Genomic DNA, 22,702 nt, shown 5'->3' with positions numbered 1-22,702 from the left:
TGCATATGGCTGTATTTACATAGACCTTTAAAACTTAGACCTGATAAAACTTACTTTTTTACCTTTCCTTCTCCTTTAAATACATGTTGTTTTCTACTGCACTGTATGATATATTGATGTATTTGCACTGCTTGTGCACCCTAAAAGCTATGGCATGTATTACAGGTATGGGATCCCTTATCCGGAAACCCATTATCCAGAAAGTTCCAAAGTACAGAAAGGCCATCTCCCATAGACTCCATTACAAGAAAATAATTCAAATTTTTAAAAATGATTCCCTTTTTCTCTGTAATAATAAAACACTACCTTGTACTTGATCCCAACTAAGATATAATTACCCCTTATTGGGGGCAGAACAGTCCTATTGGGTTTATTTCATGGTTAAATGATTCCCTTTTCTCTGTAATAATAAAACAGTACCTGTACTTGATCCCAACTAAGATATAATTACCCCTTATTGGGGGCAGAACAGTCCTATTGGGTTTATTTCATGGTTAAATGATTTCCTTTTCTCTGTACAGGTATCGGACCCCTTATCCGGAAACCCGTTATCCAGAAAGCTACGAATTAGGGAAAGCCCTTCTCCCATAGACTCCATTTTAATCAAATAATTCCAAATTTTAAAACTCATTTCCTTTTTCTCTGTAGTAATAAAACAGTACCTTGTAATTGATCCCAACTAAGATAAACATAATCCTTATTGGATGCAAAACAATCATATTGGGGTTAATTAGTGTTTTATTGATTTTTTAATAGACAAGGTATGGAGATCCAAATTACAGAAAGACCCCTTATTCGGAATACCCCAGGTCCCGAGCATTCTGGATAACGGGTCCTATACCTGTAATAATAAAACAGTACCTGTACTTGATCCCAACTAAGATATAATTACCCTTATTGGGGGCAGAACAGCCCTATTGGGTTTATTTAATGGTTAAATGATTCCCTTTTCTCTGTAATAATAAAACAGTACCTGTACTTGATCCCAACTAAGATATAATTACCCCTTATTGGGGGCAGAACAGCCCTATTGGGTTTATTTAATGGTTAAATGATTCCCTTTTCTCTGTAATAATAAAACAGTACCTGTACTTGATCCCAACTAAGATATAATTACCCCTTATTGGGGGCAGAACAGCCCTATTGGGTTTATTTCATGGTTAAATGATTCCCTTTTCTCTGTAATAATAAAAAAAACAGTACCTGTACTTGATCCCAACTAAGATATAATTACCCCTTATTGGGGGCAGAACAGCCCTATTGGGTTTATTTCATGGTTAAATGATTCCCTTTTCTCTGTAATAATAAAAAAAACAGTACCTGTACTTGATCCCAACTAAGATAGAATTAATCTTTATTGGAGGCAAAAAAATCCTATTGGGTTTATTCAATATTTAAATGATTTTTAGCAGACTTAAGTTATGGAGATCCAAATTACGGAAGGATCCCTTATCCGGAAAACCAAAGGTCCCATGCATTCTGGATAACAGGTCCCATACCTGTATTCCATAATGATATGGTCACCTGTTTTAATTGCTAGTCAGTTTAGAGTGTTGGCTGATACCCGGGTCATGTTTTTTTGAAACATACTGTGGCCAGCCTGCTACATTCCAGAAATGCCTACCAAAAAGCATATCTGACAAAGTAGTACAGGTATGCTCCAAAGCTCCAAAACGTTTCCCATAGACTCCATTTTAATCAAATAATTCACATTTTTTTAAAAAAATATGTAATAATAAAACAGTAACTTGTTCCTCCACCGCAAAATTTCCAGGCCACATACCAAGGAGATCAACAAATTACAGATGCCACAGAGGGGCCCTACCAAGCCTCATAAGTGTGTGAAAGTTTGTGTAAATACTAAGGGGTGTGGTGGATCTCTCGCTAATGAACCTGCCTAAACCTATCAATGAACTCAGATGAACTTCTTCACATGCCCAAAACACGCTTCTAAGAATCATAAATCCTACTGCATCTAAACAATTATCCTGGTGTCAAATCCAAAATAGTGTGAGTAGTGGCCCCACGTGGGACAGTTCTTTGGTTCAGTTAAAATGGAAAGTCCCAAAAATCTTGTCTGCATGGGGGGCCACTACTAAGCATAAGGCTTTTCATCGTATAAATTATCAAGTGTGTACGTGGCATGCACCCAAAATAAATATCATTTTGTACATGTCTATATGTTAATCGCTTTTTGAAAAAATCTAATAAGCAAAGTGTACTTTTCGGGGGGGGGGCAGAATAACTCTATACACTATATACAAATACACAGCTAAAGTATATATACAGCACAGCTTGGTCTTTCTTGTCTCTCTTAAATATGGCATCTACTCCCAGCTGACCCACCCCCTACCTGCTGAATTTTATGGTGGCTATAGTTGTTTCAGTTGTGTTACTTCTATACTGGCACAAGTGTTTTGTTCTGAGGATGCAACTAGATACAGGTACGCCTGGTGTGTTATACCCTCCCCAAGTACCATTCCGAGAACTCCCTAGGGTCCACTGTCCCATCCTGGATGACATCAAGGACTACTTTTTGATCTCAAAACATCAGCCCCATGCCTACAGTAGCCACCATTCTGTCTGACCAAATCCATTTCTGCATGACATGAGTAACGTCGGATCCTGACCCGCCCTTCTCCCAACCAACACCCCCTTTTACCTCTTTACATACCATCCCCAATAAACACACGAACACCAATTCTTGGGATAAAATGGCCGCAGAAAATTTATTAACAACAATCAAAGTTTTAATTTAAAACATAACATAAATAACAAATGTGAAACAAAACATCTCAAACATAACACAAATGTTTGTATAACAAACAAACCAACTTTTAAATAACCAAACACTGTAACAATCCAATAACTGCGCAGTGCAACTGGCGCTGCCAGCTGCCCTTCTAGCCCGGAACCAACTACCCAACAAAACTCACCTCTAATCCACTTTCTTACCCCTGAGGTTCCAAGCATGCCAGCCCCAATTAACTATAAAACTCCCCTCCTAACCCAACCATTGTTTTCCCCCAACTCAATCACCCCACCCACAACACTCCGCTATCTCCATCTCTATAGGGAGGGAGGGTGGGCGCTTTACTATGCTGACTAAAATGGATTGAGAAGCGGGAACGGTTTACCAGCATTTATACCTTTTATGAATCAGCGAATCACCTGCAACTGGGAGTGGCTAAGTCTGTCCAACATATCTGTCATGCCCCTGCTTCCCTACGTTACACTACGGGTCATTGGGCTACTTTCTATAAGGTACAACCAAATGCAACAAAACATGTATCCAAAGGTGCTAAGCTTCAGTCTGCCATCTGTTTACACCCAAATCACACATTTGCCCATGTGTCCAATGAGATTGCACCATTCCATTGTATTGGAAGATTAATGGGGGAATTATGAACTATAGCTGGAGAGATATATCTGATAGACAGTTATCAGGTTAATGTGGGGCCCATGTAATGTTCCTTCTCACCTGTTGCTGATCTAAATGAAATTAATATTATATTAATAAAATAATATTTTATTGGCAAAATTGATATTTCAACAATTGCTGGTTTTCTGCTTGCAACGTGTATGAAATGCAGAGAATCATTAGCATTAGGCAGAATATACACAGCAACAGAAAATAAGATAACTCCTGATACATAGAGTTTTAGAAATAAGAATTTATCCCTGAATCAGTTGGTAAATTACCAACTGGCCTTGTAAAACAGTGAACGCCAGATGCTTGGTGACGTTTATCAGGCTTACACAATTAGATTTTTCATATATTCATGAATATATTTGATAATTAGGATGTTTATGAGCTCTGGCACAGACGTGCTTTGGATATGCCAGCAGCACACCCATGCTAATTTTCTATTAGCAACTTCTAGAAATTTTTGGGAAATTCCAACTCTGTTAAAAAAACATATATAAACAACAATAAAATGGAATATGTGATTAAAGAGGGTCTGTTATTTTCATATATATAAAGAGCTGAAACTAAGAATATGTTTATACAGAACAGAATTACAGGCTAATGCTGTGTGTGGGTTATAAACCCTAAAATACATATTTGCTTAGTGAACTTTTGCCTGAACACCACCTTCCTTGCTCTGCATTGGCCCACACTGTGATACAGTTTCCCATTTAGCCAACTACTTGGGTGACCAAGTCTTGGTTGTACGAGCAAAAGCATTGGCTAGACGTGACTAACCTCACCAGTGCAGTACATCTAAACATTTATGGCTAGTTCTAACAGGAACATACTAATAAATTGTTCTAAGTGGGTAAGAGTGGGTTCACCCTCTCATAGACCAAGACCAGATTGCATGTACAGTGCACACATGACAGGAGAGAACCACATATATGGCCAAATGCTAACTTCACCTCCACATTATTTTTCAGCCTTTGTGAACAGATACGGGAAGGACATCATTCAGCACCCATACATGATCCAATAAGGTGCTGAATCTCTTAAGAATGGCAGAGTTGACAGCCAATATCGATCCATATATGTCCATCTTACATTAACAACAGTAAATGCCAGTGGTGGCGATGCCAATGGGTTTGAACAAACAGCTTCAATACCACAGATCATGCTTCTCTTGAAGCCTTATATACAATACCATCCTTCAACAACACAAGCTTCACCTTCACCTCTCCTGATACAAATTTTGGCTAGGAAGATAGTAGAGCACATTACATGCTAACATTAGAATGTCTTATTAAACATCACCTGCAGTTGCAACCCCAAAAATAAATTTAGCTAGAAATGCTTTTTATTTTATCTGAACTTACTGTATCAGCCTAAAGGTTTAGCATCTCTATGGCAGTAATAATCCAGGCCTTCAAACTTGCCGTTGGAAATCCCGATCTTGAATTCTGTTAGGAGTGTCAGTGACACTGCACATGCTCAGTCCGCTCTGGGCAGCTGGTGAGACGCTAAGCTTAGGGGTTGTCACAAATTTTCAAGCAGAAAATAAGGTTTGTTTGTTATAGGAGCTGATATTACAGGACTGATTATTTAATTCTAATTGCACTGGCTTCAGAGCTGCCATGTACTAATAATCTGTATTATATATATACAGTATATTGTGTATTGAGTGGGTCCCTAATCTGTCTTGGTTTATTATTAACCTCTTTTTACATGTCTCTCGAGGATGCCAACCCATATCCAAAGGGACACTTGTCCTGCTCTGACCCTACTCTGCCTAGGTTCCAGTGCAATGTAACAGATCTATCAGTGAGAAACCCTTATCAGGCACAATTTGCCCTGTGCCAGAGTGTCCAGCAGAAACCCAAGCCTGCTGGATAAGGATTTAAACTGTTTGGGCTTGAACAGGACTTTGTATTATTGCTCTTATTATTGCTCAATTTGTAGCAATTTGCTGATACTGCAAGCCACAAACCTTATTCAATAAATTTGAAAATCCATCAGAAATGGATAAAAAAAAAAAAAAAAAAGTAAAAAAGTATATATAGAACATTTCCCCCTGGGGAAACACATGTCCCTATGCCAGGCCCGGACTGGCAACCTGTGGATTCGGGCAAATGCCAGAGGGGCTGCTGTAAGATGCCATAGACAGTCACTATTTATTGGGCTGGTGGGGGTTGTTTGGGTCTGTGTACTTGGAATTCCAGGGCCTATTCTGACTGCCAATACAGACCTGCCCTACGCACTTCGCTTGCTGAACTGTCAGTTGCAGAGTATTGACATGTATTAGGCAATAGTCTTATTAGATGGAGTAAAACTTGCCTGCTGATGTACATTTATTGCATATCTGTATTACAATACATACTATGTAACTATGTAACTAATATTGTAAGAAGCTTCAAGGTATGGCACTTTCACTTACTACCCTCCAATTCTTTAAATGAGATTGTAAGATGTGTTTTGGGGTAAAATACTATTGATAGCCTCCTGCAACCCACTAAATCAGTCCTAAAATAATGTAACATCATAGGTTAAAATTAGATAGCTCCTTCCATGGATCCAACAGACCGATCAATCATGTCTGTAGACACATTTTGCATGAAGCCAGGGTTGGTATCATACTTAAACTTGTTTGTGTCTAGAACAGCAATAATCAGAGCTTTTATCTTGTTTGTGTCTAGAACAGCAATAATCAGAGCTTTTATCTACTGGCTCCTGATAAAACTGACCCATGTGTGTGATTGTAAGCTCCACTGGGGCAGGGACTGATGTGAATGTTGGATAATCCATATAAAGCCCTGTGGAATATGCCGGTACATTATATATAAAGGGAAATAATATTATGAATGATAAAATGCTGACCAATAAGAAGATGACCTGCAGTCTGTCCTTGAGATCTTCACTTAGTGGATGAGTTGATCACTTCCCACTATTTTCCTACTTACAATTTTGTAAAACATCATTTCATCTATTTGCAGATGACTTTTGGTTACAGGGTTCATAAACATATTAACATGACAGTTTGTACTTTTCCACTGGCTGAATTACAATTTAGGAACTGTTACAGTTCCTGCTATTATTTCCTATTCATCTTCTTCCCACTCAAAGTCATTAGGCTGGGCAATGGTAGATAATAGCATGGAAAATGAATAGTAATCGTTATTGTGATAAAAAGTCTGACAGCAGAGTGATACCTTTTCTTGCGGCTTGTGCCATACAATAGACAGTGCACTATTTTTATTAAGGTAGATCTCATGTTGGAGACCAGGTGTCAAGAAAGATCTCAGGGTGACAAAATCTGTAATCTATTAATTATCAAATGCAGTTGATTTAGTATTATAGAGACAAAAAGCAGATCACTCAAAAACAAGGATTTGCCTATAATCCCCTCTAATGTACTTGTACGGAGTAATCATGTTCCCTCGCAAGCGCCTCTTTTCCAGAGAAAACAACCCCAACCCTGACAGTCTCACCTCATAGTTTAACCCTTCCATCCCCTTTACCAGTTTAGTTGCAGTCTCTGCACTCTCTCCAGCTCATTAATATCCTTCTTTTTTTTTTTTTTTTTTTTCATTTTTTAAAACTTTTATTGATAGTTTCACAGTTATACAGAGAAGTAAGTTTGTTAAGAAAATTGTTTTACAGCAAAGTTTTGTAAAATAAACTGGTGATTGGTAACCAATTTTGTGTCCTGAGTCTCTTTATTAATAAAGTACTTTTGGATAGGCTGGATTCTTTCCTTTTTGGATTCCAGACCTATTCTGAATCTTGTTACTTTTTATTGTGGATGGCTGATGATGTTGAGTTTGATAACGTTCGTAACCTTTGATTGTTCTGTTATGTAGCTTGCCATATTAAAGATCCTCCCAGACGTTGGTGTACAAATCTTCTAGGGGTATTATTGCTCTGAAAGAAATCTTATCGCACATAACAAACTTATAGCCTTAACCAATTTAACACAATTAACTAGATTAACAAGATTAACAAGTGGTGCCTCCTTTTCCCTCTCCTCCCTAGTTTCCTGGTTATATAAGTAGTTCCTGTCAGGGTAAATTTCATTCCCACATAATGATAGATGTGAGGGCTGGCCGTAGGTAAACAGATAGCAAAGTTAATGCAGTTTATTCCAGAGTGGTAGGAGATAAATCTTCCCGTGTGATTTTACCTTATCCTTATTTATATAATTCAGTTCAGTTGGAGAGGAGGCCATGGTTCTCCCTGGTTGGTGCAATGTAATGTAACCATGGTTCCCAGATTTTTTGGAATTGTGTTTGTTTATCATTTACATAGTTACATAGTTAGTTACGGTACATAGTTACATAGGGTTGAAAAAAGACCATTGTCCATCAAGTTCAACCCATCCGAGTAAACCTAGCACACAACCTATACTAACCAATCTATACACTCACATACATAAACTATATATATACAACCAGTAATACTAACTGTAGATATTAGTATCACAATAGCCCTGGATATTCTGCTTGTTCAAAAACTCATCCAGGCCCCTCTTAAAGGCATTAACAGAGTCTGCCATTACCACATCACTAGGAAGGGCATTCCATAACCTCACTGCCCTCACCGTGAAAAACCACCTACACTGCTTCAAATGGAAGCTCTGTTCCTCTAATCTATAGGGGTGACCTCTGGTGCGCTGATTGTTTTTATGGGAAAAAAGAACATCCCCCAACTGCCTATAATCCCCTCTAATGTACTTGTACAGAGTAATCATGTCCCCTCGCAAGCGCCTCTTTTCCAGAGAAAACAACCCCAACCTCGACAGTCTCACCTCATAGCTTAAATCTTCCATCCCCTTTACCAGTTTAGTTGCAGTCTCTGCACTTTCTCCAGCTCATTAATATCCTTCTTAAGGACTGGAGCCCAAAACTGCACCGCATACTCAAGGTGAGGCCTTACCAGGGACCTATAAAGGGGCAAAAATATGTTCTCATCCCTTGAGTCAATGCCCTTTTTATACAAGACAGCACTTTATTTGCTTTAGTAGCCACAGAATGACACTGCATGGAATTAGACAACTTGTGATCTACAAAAACCCCTAGATCCTTCTCCATTAAGGAAACCCCCAACACACTACCATTCAGTAGATAGTTCGCGTTTATATTATTTCTACCAAAATGCATAACTTTGCACTTGTCAACATTGAACCTCATTTTCCAGTTTGCTGCCCAGTTTTCCAATTTTGTCAAATCGCTCTGCAAAGCGGCAGCATCCTGCATGGAACTTATAGTTTTGCACAATTTTGTGTCAACAGCAAAAATAGATACAGTACTCTCTATGCCCACCTCCAGGTCATTAATAAACAAGTTAAAAAGCAAAGGACCAAGGACTGACCCCTGCGGTACTCCACTAACCACACTGGTCCAATTAGAAAATGTTCCATTTACAACCACTCTTTGTACTCTATCCTTCAGCCAGTTCTCTATCCAATTACAAATTTAGGATGCTTGTAAGTTTCTCATTTACTAGAATCCAGTTTATTTTATGTTTGAATTGTTGTATTGGTAGGAGTGGAGAAAAGACACACACACCGGTGGGCAGACATTTTTTTAATGAAAGACATAATGTAACCACTCTAAGGTGGATGGTCCTCCAGCAGGTTGCTATGCCTACAAGAGGGGGGGACAGGAAAGCCATGCTATTGAGACTTGAAGCGAAATGGATTGAGTCTCTAAATACTATTGAACCAAGGGGAATGAATGAGGCTTGGAGTCTAAAATGTTTTCTGTAAACCACAGGACTATACATTGCTAAGCTAATAACCCTTTTAAAAAATATCTTTGCAGATTGAGTCCTATACTGCTTCCTACCTTTACAATGGACTGAACTACCAGATGGTAGGAGTAACGTTTTGGATACATAAAGATACTATATATTTTTGTGGTGTTATGTGGATAGACCCTGCGGTAATTTCCATTAAATTGCTCTGTTTATGTAATTATTATACCTGGCCTCTAGATGGAGCTGGTATGCTTATCACATGGCTTAATTGGTGGAGTGGGGGTTTAAAAAGGTTTTCACCTAGTGTTCTTTATACTGCACCAGAGGAAGGACCCCAGCGGTCCGAAACATGTAGTGCTATGCATCTCTGAACTAATAAACAACACAGAACGCATTTGGCTCTCCAGTGAATTTTTTATTTCTACAGGAGTGGAGATTTCCATGATCTAGCTATAGTCAGTTTGGCTGCTATAAAAATTTGGGTAATCAGAAATCTCGAGTGTTTGTTTATATTCGGGATTTTAGTTCCTATCAAAGCTTGTTCTGGTGATTTGCGTAGGTTTATCTCAGTTACAGAAAAAATTAGTTCGTAAACTCTGTTCCAGAAACGCTGGGCTCTGGGACATTGCCACCAGATATGATATGTCGTGCCCTCCTCTCCGCAACCTCTAAAGCATTGGGAACTATATGCATTGTTTATCATATGTAATCTTGCGGGGACCAAGTACCATCTTAGCAGGACTTTATATCCTGCTTCCAGCAGAGATGTATTGATCTCTGCTGTTGAGTCCCATACCTTTAACCATGTGTCCTCATTTAATTGATACCCCAGGTCCCCCTCCCAGGCCTTCATATAGGGTAAATTGGGTGGGGAGTACACCTCTAGTAATATTTGGTAGAGCTTTGAAAGCACTCCTCTGGAGTAGGGGTAACTAATACGAATACTTTCCAGATATGAAGATGGGGGTGTGTTAGATCCATTATATTTTGATTTCAAATAATGTAGTACTTGCAAGTAGCGAAATGTTTCAGCCTGGGGGGCCGCATATTGTTGCTGAAATCTCTCCCATTTTAGTGGTCCTGAGAGACCGTATACTTGTTTTATAAATTTAACACCTCTGTTTTCCCACCATTGGAATGGTTTTCCCTCTAGACCTGGGGGAAATTCCGGATTGCCCAGTAAGGGAGATGCTGGGAAATGCGGAGATAGCAATTTGGTTTTGTATTTTACTTTGTCCCAGATATTCAGAGCTTGTTCCAGCATTGGGGTAAGATTATTGGGTCTTAAAACATATGGGGTCCATGGGGTCGCTGCCAGTTTAATCGGTAGGGTCTCCGCCTCTGCCATCATTACCCACTTTGGAGGTGGGTTTGCAAATAGTAATGGGATGGTAGATAACTGGGCAGCTTGGTAATATTTTCCAAAGTCTGGAACCCCTAAACCTCCTTTTAATCTGGATGATAACATTGTTGCTTTAGATACCCTGGGGGGTCTGGTGTTCCATATAAATTTCATTACCTGATTCTGTAATCTATCTATATCTGACCTTGGTATGCATATCGGCAAAGTTCTGAAGTAATATAAGACCTTGGGTAGTATTGTCATTCGGGTTGCATGTATGCGGCCTATCCATGATATCTCATATTTAGACCAATTTTCTAACATTTCTGTAAGTTCTTTCTAGAGGGATGAGTAGTTATGCTTATATAGATCTTGTATATTTGCAGTTATGTTAATTCCCAAGTATTTAAGGTGTTGTGTTTGCCAGTGGAAGTCAAAATTTAATTCAAGGAGTTTAACAGTTGTTTGTGGTAGATTAATGTTCAAAGCATGGGATTTGGAGTAATTAATATTTAGGCCGGATATTTCTGCAAATTTATTGAAGGTATTGATTAAATTTGGTAGAGTGGTGAGTGGTTTCGTGATAAGCATGAGAATGTCGTCTGCAAATAAGCATACTTTGTGCTGCGTTGAGTTCTGGGAGAGGCCAGTGATGTCTGTATTCTCTCGGATTAATGTGGCTAGTGGTTCCAGGGCGAGGATAAATAGGATTGGGGATAATGGACAGCCCTGCCTTGTACCTCCAGATAAGGAAAAGGAGTTTGAGTGATATGGACCCCACTTTACGTATGCTGTTGGATGGTTATATAAAGCTTTAATTGTGTGTCTGAATTTGGGTTTGAAGCCCCATTTTTCCATTATGTAGTGTAAATATGGCCAGGAGACTGAATCGAAGGCTTTACTTAAATCAATTGATAGTAATGACCCCGGGATTGATTTTTCCTGGATCCTATGTATAAAGGTAAGTGCTCTCCTTATGTTATCAGCCGCTTGGCGTTTAGGGACAAAGCCCACTTGGTCTCTATCAATTATTGTAGGGAGAAATGAATTTAACCTTTCGGCTAAGATTTTTGACATAAGTTTCAGGTCTATAATCATTATAGAGATGGGTCTGTAGTTTGAACACTTCAACTGATCTGTGTTTGGCTTGGGAATTGGTGTGACTTGAGCCAGGAGGGTGTCCCTTCCCCATTCTCCTCCATCTGGTATTTGATTAAAGGTTTTGGTTAGATTTGGGACTAGTGTTTTATTAAATTTTTTATAATATAGGGCTGAAAAGCCATCGGGTCCTGGAGATTTAGATACTTTTAACTGTTTGATGGCCCATTGTACCTCTTCCTGTGTAATCGGACTCTCCATTATGTTTGCCTGAGAGTCGGTTAGGCAAGGGAGGTTAATAGATCCTAGAAGTTTATCTGCTTTATCTCTAAGTAGGTCAGGTTTAGAGGAAAAAAGGGTTTTGTAAAATTTACTAAATTCCTCTAAAATTTTAATTGGGTTGCCCGAGATTTCCCCTTGGGATGTTCTAATTTTATGGGGTGAATAAGTTGGGTTCAGGGGTTTATTTAATTTGTTAGCTAGTAATGTAGTAGGTTTGTTACTCAATGAATAATACTTCTGGGATCTCCATTGCAGTGTGGAAGCTGCTTTAGCAGAAAGAAGGACGTCCAATTCTGTCCCCAAGACAGTTGGGTTCTTAATGTGGGAGTAGATTTCTTTTTGTTTTGGTTTTCTAGGGTTTCTAATTTGTTTTTAAGAATCTTTGTTTGTTGGTTTTGTAGTTTAATTTTGTGTGCTATTGAGTTAATAATGTGTCCTCTCATGACCACTTTATGTGCCTCTCATAGAGTAACTTTCGACTGAACGCTATGTTCATTTTCACTAAAGTATTGGTTTAAATGGTTTTGGATTTCTTGCTGGATCTGTGGAAGCTTTAAAAATGTGTCATTTAGCCTCCATTTTCGTGTCAGCGGTTTGTCGTAGATATCATTTAGGACTAATGATAGTGGGGAGTGGTCTGACCATGGTGTGGTATGTATTTTAGAGGAGGCTACCTTTGCTAGTAGGGTTTGCGGGACCCATATATGATCTATTCGAGAGTAGCTAGAGTGGGGGTTTGAATAAAAAGTGTAGTCTTTTTGCCTAGGGTGTAATTCTCTCCAGATATCCACAAGTTGTAGGTTTGCTAACGTTTTTTTGAGATCGTGAAGCCCTCGGTTTGTAGAGGGAGGCAGTCTTTGGGAAGATATCAGGGGGCTTGATCTATCCATTCCTGGATCTATACTTATATTTGAGTCTCCTGCCATAACACCTTCCTTGTAGTGTTGTACCAGATGTAGTAAATCAATTAAAAATGTTATTTGGATTAATATCCTTCTTAAGGACTGGAGCCCAAAACTGCACTGCATACTCAAGGTGAGGCCTTACCAGGGACCTATAAAGGGGCAAAATTATGTTTTCATCCCTTGAGTCAATGCCCTTTTTTATACAAGAGAGCACTTTATTTGCTGTAGTAGCCACAGAATGACACTGCCTGGAATTAGACAACTTGTTATCTACAAAAACACCCAGATCCTTCTCCATTAAAGGAGAAGGAAAGGCTAAGTCACTTGGGGGTGCCAAAATGTTAGGCACCCCCAAGTGACTTAGATCACTCACCTCATACCCTGTACGGAGAGAACAGCACCAACCCGGGGTAGCAGCGAGCGCTTCCTCCTTCCTGTAGCGCCGCACGCGCATGCGCAGTAGAGTGAAAAGCCGAACTTAAAAAACAAAGTCGGCTTTTTACTCTACTGCGCATGCGCCGGCCGACGGATTTCGCCGGGAGAAGAGAGAGGAAGGAAGAAGCGCTCACTACAGGTACCCCGGGCTGGTGCTTTTTTCTCCTAACAGGGGCACCAGCCCAGGGTACAAGGTAAGCGATCTAAGTCACTTGGGGGTGCTTAACATTTTGGCACCCCCAAGTGACTTAGCCTTTCCTTCTCCATTAAGGATCCCCCCAACAAACTACCATTTAGTGTATAACTTGCATTTATATTATTTCAATCAAAGTGCATAACTTTGCACTTGTCCATACCGAACCTCATTTTCCATTTTGCTGCCCAGTTTTCCAATTTTGACAAATCGCTCTGCAAAGCGGCAGCATCCTGCATGGAACTTATAGTTTTGCACAGTTTAGTATCATAAGAAAAAATAGAAACAGTACTGTCTATGCCCCCCCCCCAGGTCATTAATAAACAAGTTAAGTTTGTAAAAGTATAGCAGTGAGTAAATGGCGTCTTTCTGTATAACAGTAGCAAAACACATATGTTTGCCCACCTACAACAGACCCCAAAATAATAACAGTTTCATGGTTGACACTTTGGCCCCTACAAACTAAACACACACTGAGTGCATTTTACACATTGCTAAACTACATTATATAATAGAATAAAAGTAATTATAAATAATTAGTGAGAGGTGTGCATATAACATTGGGAGGAATAATATGTGTTGTGTGTTTATATACAGCTGAGTTTGTTGTCCTTTATCTGACAGTTTAGTCTTGGCTTCACCTGGAGAATGTGCCTTTTAATTTCATTTATTTAAAGAAACAAACTTGCACACATACATGTACAGGCACACTTATAAAGGCGGAGTTCCAATTGTAGTGGGGCAAGCTTGTAATAACTTCATTATCAATAAGAAAGGCAGAGAGCAGATGGACTTCAAGGGATAACCCTAAAGACTTGTGAAAGAGGAGAGCTTTAGATTGTAAGCTCCTGTGAGCAGGACCCTCCTATGCTATCGGTATTATGTAAACCAGTTTGTTGTGAATTATTGTCAAGTGCTGTGAAACTTGCTGGCGCTTTGGTTATTTACTGCCCAGGCAGTCAGGCTGGAATTTCCCAGTTATCAATAATTAGGGTTCAGCTGTCACAATTAATTACAATTAATCACAATTAAATTAAAATTGAACTTGTTTTATCAACATTATATTAAAACCACAGCAGTGGAATGGAAACTTGCTGCTATGTATTAAATACTGTTGATGAAGGGCTAGACGTTCCCTACGCTATCAGCTTTCATGGAAATATTAGGAAGACATTAGGCGAGACATTATTATTGCCATAATGCCTAAGCCGGTGGTTCTGTGCAGCTGGCCCCCATATAGGGGCTTGGAGCCATGGGCAGAGGGGCCCAGCACTTAGATTGAGATTTGAGAGAGTGGCAACCTTTTCAAACTTACAATACTGGCTGGGTGGGGGTGGGTCAGTGAGGAGGCGGGTCCATGATGTAAGGGGTGGGGCAACAATTCAAAGTGGGGAGAGCCATGGCATTACTGGCCTAATAAGAAGAGAACTTTGTGATTTAGCAGGTGATCTGTGGGCCACAAGGAGAGCACAGACAGGGGATTTGGGCGGGCTCGGGGCAGGCTGGGATTTGGATGTACATTTATTTACTTTGCTAAATAACTATGGCTGAAATGGCCGATACAGCATCCTTATACTGCATGTTTAACATTGTTATGAGCCAAGGGGGGGGGCCAAGAACACAAAGACGGCTTGAACCAAAAAAGTCCAGAAAATACTGAGCAAAACCTTTAGTGGGATACATTTGTAGTGTGATTATGAAACAAACAGTGATAAATAAATCTGATAAACGAATAAACAGAGTTATCCAGCTGCCATTTTGAGTCATGAAAGACTCCTTATAAAGTGACATCTGCCATGCCGGACATTTTTTATCTTTCACCTTAAGTGACCTGAGGAAAATGGGACCTTTATTTACTTCTACTAGGCAATTCTCATTCTAAGGCAATGAATCATCATCATCAGAGTAAACAGGCAAGTTCAACAGTAAAATCACATATTGTTCCATTGTTGTGCCTATGTTCCTTAGCACTTTGACCTAGCAGAGAAGTGAGAACCATCCCAAACTGCCAAATTCAGCTGCCCTTGATTAATATACATGAAACATCCAGTTACAGGTTCATTTAAAGGAGAAGGGAAGGTAAAAACTAAGTAAACTTTATCAGAATCTATGTAAATACAGCCATAAGCACTCACAGAAACACTGTCAAAAGATACAGGATTTCTTGTCTGTTTATTTCCTGTGACACGCAGCTCTCTCCTCTCTCCCCTCTCCTGCTCCCCCCTCCCTCAAGAATGCTAAGAACTCCCTCCTCCCCCTTAGGAATGTGGATCTGAGCCAATCAGCAGGAAGCTTCCTCATAGTCTATCTAACTGAGGTCTGGGTCTGGTTGTCGGTGCAGGAGTGAGGCATTATGGGAACTTTCTTTACAGAGCTCAGCGGTTTTTTTTTTTCCTATGAGGCATCTAATCATCTGATCAGGAGAAATATGGGGAGACTTAAGGGCACTATTGAGAGAACTGAAGGTATGCCTGCAGCTTGAGATTAACTCTTTATTAGCCTTTCCTTCTACTTTAAACCTGAATATGCTCAGAACTGAATTTTCAGGTCTAAAAGTGAAATGAACCAGGCTGAACAGCCCCATGAGTGCCATAGCCCTTCTCATATAAAGCTTTGACAGCCTGCTCCCAAGAGCCTCCCTACTTATGGCAGCAATTAATCTGCCACTACTTGGCCCCAAAAGTATCAGAAACCAGTGCACCATAGGGCCCATTCACTTACCTTGATGCAGTGTGCAATTTAGAGCACAACTGACATGTTTTTTTCCCACAATGCAGTGTTTTTGCCTAGTTTCTAGCAATATTGTGGGCACACAGGAGTGATTTGCTTGGTGCAACTGCGCTGCATCTACATCAGTTCTGGCCAGTTAGCCAAAACAGACGCAACCACACATGCATTTTGACGCAAACCAGGCGCAGTTGCACTGAATATTTTTAAAGTCTGCCTGCATCGGTGAGCAGCGGTGAGTGCAACTGTACAGAAGCACGTTTGGATGCAAGTTTCTTTAATGGAAGTGGTTTTAGATGAAACCCACTGTGAGGAAAAGTGCAAGTTGTAAATGAGCCCTAATGTGTGTCATAGCCATAAGCTTTAATAGATTAAAACTAAAAGCCCTATATACCCATAACGTCAATCAGGTTCTACTAGCCACAGATCAGGCATACCAATTGTTTCCAGTTTATATGAGTAATAAATTCTCTTTAAAAGGATAAGTCAACCTTTAAAACAAGTGAATGCAAAATTGATGACGGTGCTAGTCTAAGCACTTTAGCAATTTACATTCCTTTTTTTTTTTAATTCCAAGATATTAAGACATAAAGTACTGTTAATATGAATGAATTTTGTCCCAACAGCGCCACCTACTGGTCAGTTTCCAACTGTGATCCAGTCTGGGAAGTTGTCAGGAGAAAGAAAGAGGGCTGGGCTGATGTTCTTCTGGTTAGAGAAGGCGTGAGAAAAGTTACCTGAGGTTTCTAATGTTTTTTCTAACCAGAAGAACATCAGCCTAGCCCTCTTTCTTTCTTTTACTGCTAGTATTAATGCTAGTTACAATCCTACATACTGTATAACTAGTATACACTAGAGGGGCACTGCCCTGAATAGAATGACTCTCCTGTCCTCGAAACAATAGAATAGATACAGCATTTGATATACAGTTTATCTAATTATTATAAACAATATATTTCAACAGATCATTAACAAGCCATTCTGTATGACAGGCAATTATCCATGTGGCATGTAGTTTTTACAATTATACTCGATGTCTGATAGAGTTCCTGGAAGTGCAATTAGTACATCAGTACTGGAATAAGAGGCAGCAATATAAGTCAATTACTTTGGATTTGTTTATTTTTTTAAGGTTTCAGGCTAAAGGAGAATATTAGTTCAGGGACTATAGAAACATGTCAAATAATATTAGAACTACAAGAGGGGCTTGAACTGCCTGGAAACCACTGCTTAAAGGGATATACTTTTTACTACTAGCTATTAATTAAGTACTGGTCAAAGGGCAGGCAAGGATTTTTCTTTTTATTAGTTTTCAGTAAGAACCAGCAGCTGAGACACCTGAGGAAGAGACAGCATTTGTATGAAGCATTCTACTTAACCCTTGCTAGAAACATAGATGTACTTTAAGGTATCGCTGTGACAAGAAAGGGGTTAATTGAAGTTGTTATTACTGCTGTTATCATGGAGTAAGTGATAAGCAGGGCATTGTTTGTTGGAACAGTAATGGGGTAAGGGCATTAATATATTGGTATCTGAGGCAGGTTTTGTGGGAGGGGATGGAGTTTGTTTATACAGAGGGCTTTGTTTTGAATGTGTAGAAACCAGGAGGTAGAATGTGTAACTTTACTTCCAACAGCTATCTGTAATACTTGATTAACACTAACTGCATGTAACAAAACTCTGCACCCCTACTGCCCCGATGCTGTCTGTATCCCATCACCAGCCCTAATGTTATTGTCTCCACTGCTACGGCACATGTTGGCTCTATATCAATGCTTAATGAAATGTAGCAGAATAGACACAATAGTGCATACACTTGCTGACTATGCTCCTAGTGGTGTAAGTGTCCTAAGTGCCCAATGAAGCTGAGGCTTGGGACTGTAGAAACATGGGCTCATTTACGGTTGCTATGCATGGCACTGCGGGCAAAGAGGCAGCCAAATAAATCCTTCTTATGAAGGTACTTGCACCTATTGGCACTGTTCTGTATTTGCGCCGAGTGCTTCTTTGCTCCTTGCACCCACAGGGTGCTCTGGTTGAAGAAATATCACATTACACCCTGCACCCACAGGGGCTGCCAAGTTGAACTGCACGGTGTACTCTCTATTGCCCCGGCAGTACTGACTAAAGTCCCAGCTTCTATTTCACTGAGCAGCATAAAATAATAATAAAAAAACAACAAAACACAAATACAAGAGTATTGTAGAAATGATACCTCTATTGGCTAACAATAAAAATACATTGCAAGCTTTCGGAGCTCTAAGGCCCCTTCATCAGGCTAGCCAATTTCTACAATACTCTTGTATTTGTGTTTTGTTGTTTTTTTATTATTATTTTTGACACTGGCTAACACGGTACTACAGTTTTTGTTTTGTGACTGAGCAGCTTAGAAACAGCCACAGGGGGTCACAATTTGACAGTCAGTGCGTGAGTAACAGGGCTGGCTCAAAGCATTATGCCTGCTCAGAAAAAGAAATGCCTATGATTAGGTGCGCCTGTGCACGAAACTAGTTAGGCTTTGTTCTTTTAAATGAGAGAATAAAATTGGATTTTAATTGACTCCTGTGGATGGTCCTGGTGTATGAGCACAGCTATTTTTCATGTATGGCTGCTCAGAATAAGAGACTAGAATCTCAGCTTTAGCCAGCTATATGCAATCTGTAAGAGTCTGGCAATAAACAAAATACTCTACCCTGCCCCTTAGTAAAAGGAGAGAAGGAAACTTACCCCACCAGGGTTTCTGCGTAATGGGGCGCCGGTGCTTATAGTCGCATCACAATCCTCTCTGCTGTGCATCAGCTCCTGAGCATCACTTGTGAGTAGTTGCAATATCCCCAGATGAGGCTTATTTAAAGGCAAAGCGCTGCAGCCTGAAACCCACTCACCTACCCAGCAGGAATTCCCCAGCCTGGGACTAAGCTCAGATGGTACATGGGCGTTGCACACGTGGTGAGACCTTCCTAATGGGGGTATATTTGCAATGACAGTCCTGGAGGGGCACCCCTGTTCCACAGCAGTCCTTGTATCTGCCTGTGGATAGACTGCTGCTGAGAAAAAGAGAAAGTGAAAGTAACTGCCTGTAATGCACACCCTCCCATCTATCATAAATAGAGGGGGGGGGGGAGGAGAAACCATCTCCAGTTTGTGAGCTTGAGTGATTGCTGCGATTTCTGTAAAGGAAAAGAATATTAAAAAAATAGAGATAAAATAGATTTCTTGGTGCCAACATATTCTGCAGCACTGTACAATAAATGCAGAACTGTTAACCCCCCCGTGCGCAGGAAGAGTTTGGTGACGTCATGTGATGCATTTACGCACGCACGGGTAGAATTTTTCAGCGCCGGTTTTGCGATTGTGAGTGGCGTCACTTCCATGTATCAAAAAAAGTTTGCAGTCCTTCCCCCCGTGCCCAAAGTGAAAAGTTGACAGCTCTGTGAGTGTATACATTCAACTTATAAGCGGTAAAAAGGACCCTGTCCAAAAAAAGCTAAAGGTCCCCATACACGTTAATATTTGCTCGCTTGGGGCCAAACGATCGAATTATATTGGCGGCTATGGGGCAGTCGGTTCGGGGACCGCATCAACGAGCCGATGCGGTCCCCGATCCAACTGAATCTTTTAACCTGCCCAATCGATATCTGGCCAATTTCAGGCCAGATATCGGACGGCCAGGCCCCTTGTTTCTGCCCCTACAGGGGCCGATAAGCTGCCGAATCAGTCCTAGGGACCGATATCGGTAGCTACAATCGGCCCGTGTATGGGGACCTTTACAATCTAAACATCATATAGATGTACATGTAGGGCATTTGACTTTTAGAGTGATGCAGACACTGATACGCTGGGACAATTTTCAACGGGTATTGTAATTGTTTTTGTGGTTTTTGAATACTTTAGCTTTTTGTTTAGTAGCTCTCCAGTTTGAAATTTTAGCAGCTATCTGGTTGCTAGGGTCCAATATAAGCTAGCCACCAGGGAGTGGCTCAATGAGAGATGGAAATATCAATTGGAGGGGGACTGAAGAGAAAGATGGGAAATAAAATGTAACAATAACAAAAAAATTCAATAAAATTGTAGTCTTGCAGAGCAATATCGTTTTGGCTGCCGGGGTCAGTGGCTCCATTTCAAAGCTTGGAAAGAGGCAGAAGAAGAAGGCACATGATTCAAAAACTATAAAAAATTAACACCAATTAAAAACTTGCAAAGAAAAGTTAACCCAAAGGTGGACCACCACTAAATGCTGATTGAATTTAACCGAGATTTCCTGTAACCCTGGCAGCCCAGAGTCTAGCCCTGATGGTGCAAGAAGGGAAATGATTGAGTTTAGCAGGGCACAGACTAAGCACTGTTGTCTGTAAGTTACCCATGCAGTTAGATGCACGCTCTATGGGGCATGGTGCCCAGTACAGTAATGATAACCTATGAGATATTAGCACATTAGGAATAGTATTTTTTAAATGCCAAAGTGTGTGACCAAATGAAAACAGATTGTGATTGTATTGTTGTATCATTTGTTTTTGACGGGGATTTTTATGAGACTATGAAAGACCCTTTGTAGGATACATGAAAGCCCCTGATTGATAGAAAATCCCCTTTCTCTCCCACTATTTTGCTCTTATTTTTGACCGTTGTTCTCTTCGCCCCTCATCCCCACCCCCACAAGCGTGTGCATACAAAAGGCCACAGATAGACTCTTATGTACATGCATTGAGACAATCGGATATGCAATGAATCGGGGTACAATTGATACACACAATTCTAAACTACAATCAGCATTGTATTCCCAGCAGAACAGTAGCTTGAGGATTAGGGCACGTGTGACCAATCACCATTCATCATTTTTATGCGTTTTGGCAAAAAATATGTAGAAAAGGGGAGAGTTGCACCTTCCACATAAAGATATGGAGCGAAACGCGCGTTGGGCATTTTGCAAGCTTTTGACAAAGCTCTGAATTGACAGAGCAAAACGTGCGTCGGGCATTTTGTTCTGAGGGGGGAGGAAGGGTGTTGATGGCGTGCATTTTAGGCAGTTGATTGGCGTCTAATTAAGGATCAACTGAAACGGTGTCCCTTTTTTCTGTTTTTTAATACGTTCTGCAGTTCTAATGCTATTCCTTCAGAACCAACAGTCTGGATAGCTTTCTATGGATGAGCAAGGAGCTCTGGTCATGTACCCACTTCCCAGCACCCTTGATGAGATGGACTTCAAGCCAATATGACATGTGGTGTCGTTGCAACACAGCTTGATGCCAGATTCCAAACAAAATACCCCCTTGTGTTGATTCAATGTCCTACTGTAGTTCCAAGCCCATGAATTTCCTAGATCGTCCTAGATTGTCTCCTAGTGTACTTAATTCTCATCCCTTAGCTTCTACCCTTTGCTTTGCTTGTGTCTGTCCTGGTTATTGCTTGTCTGATGCCTGAACTTTGAGTTTGCTCAACCCTTCTAATACCACACCACTGGATTTCAGACTATTATGTCTATTCCCGGTGCCAACTTCCTTTGTGGTCTTTAGTACTTGTTCGTGCCAGCCTTGGGGTCTTAACGTATCTGCCTATATCTGATATCCAATAGAGAAATATATTATAGGGCCCTATATGATGACTAGTATATAGGGTCACTATGAGGGGGGACCGACGGGGGAAGTGTAATCAGGGGCTCTGTGGTGCAGGGGAGCTGGAGACATAAAGGTCCAATTCACAAACCGTAAAGGCGGTATGTCTTTCAGGGAGTTGGCAGAATTTCAGTGGATTGTGGAAATGTTCTGAAATGTAATGTAAAGCGTGGAATTTAGTTGTTTATTTTTTTAAATTTGGGTACCCTTTCTACTTAGTTGGTTAGGCACAATGCCCAGAGTGACCAATCCAGCATGAGCAGCAAAGCACAGCTTACCCAAGGCAATGTAAGTGACCCCTTATGCAGCTTCATTCTAAGGCCTCACATACTCTGGGGCAGGGTTAAAAATCTAAGGCCATGCAACTCATTTTCCCTAACTGATATGTAGGGACCCATAGGAACTAAGCTCCCTATGGCTTTAGCCCTACACTGTGCTATCTGCTGTTACTGAGCAGATTGTAATGTTGCCACTTTAGTTATGTGTCACTATGCACTTATTGGCCCTTAGTTAGGATGACCACTTCCTGCACACTGTAATATAGTGATTTGCAGGGTGTGGACACTTCCTCTTTGGCATTCCTATCCTTCAGAACAGGTTGCACATCGAGCCTGGGTTCTCAACTGGGCCCAGAAGTCTGTGCCCTAGAGGAAGCCAATCCATCTAGTGATTCTAAGTCGGGGATCAGGGACCCCGTGAATGAGGTGTAGTCATTTGCAGGTTAGACTCTGTTATAGCACGCTTTAGGAGTGTGACTTAGTTCAGGGCTATTTAGTATGAGCAGCTATACGCTCCCACATAGGAGACTATAGAGGGTTTAGTACACCCAAGGCTCTGCTGCCTTACTGTAGGGACCGCAGTGTCAGACATAGGATTTAGGCTGTTATTAACCCCTGAACCACCGTCGCTGTAGGGATCCGGTCCAGATAAAGCAGACACTAC

The 22,702-nt window shown here is 40.6% G+C and overlaps 2 protein-coding genes across 4 annotated transcripts in view; one reads left to right on the top strand and one right to left on the bottom strand.

Annotated features, from left to right (window-relative positions):
* The window catches only part of flt3lg (fms related receptor tyrosine kinase 3 ligand), a 43,435-nt gene extending 24,223 nt beyond the window's left edge, over positions 1-19,212 (bottom strand). For both annotated transcript variants that reach the window (XM_018095517.2, XM_012967488.2), the window contains exon 1: positions 18,876-19,212. The gene's annotated coding sequence lies outside the window, so the exon portion shown is untranslated. The remainder of the gene's footprint in view (positions 1-18,875) is intronic.
* Positions 1-22,702, top strand: part of pih1d1 (PIH1 domain containing 1) — a 506,577-nt gene that overhangs the window by 384,279 nt on the left and 99,596 nt on the right. The gene's annotated exons all lie outside the window — the stretch shown is intronic.

Source organism: Xenopus tropicalis, chromosome 7, assembly GCF_000004195.4.
Source record: "Xenopus tropicalis strain Nigerian chromosome 7, UCB_Xtro_10.0, whole genome shotgun sequence".
Lineage (NCBI taxonomy): Eukaryota > Metazoa > Chordata > Amphibia > Anura > Pipidae > Xenopus > Xenopus tropicalis.
Note: the sequence above shows the minus strand (reverse complement) of the source record. Positions and strands in the feature narration are given on the sequence as shown.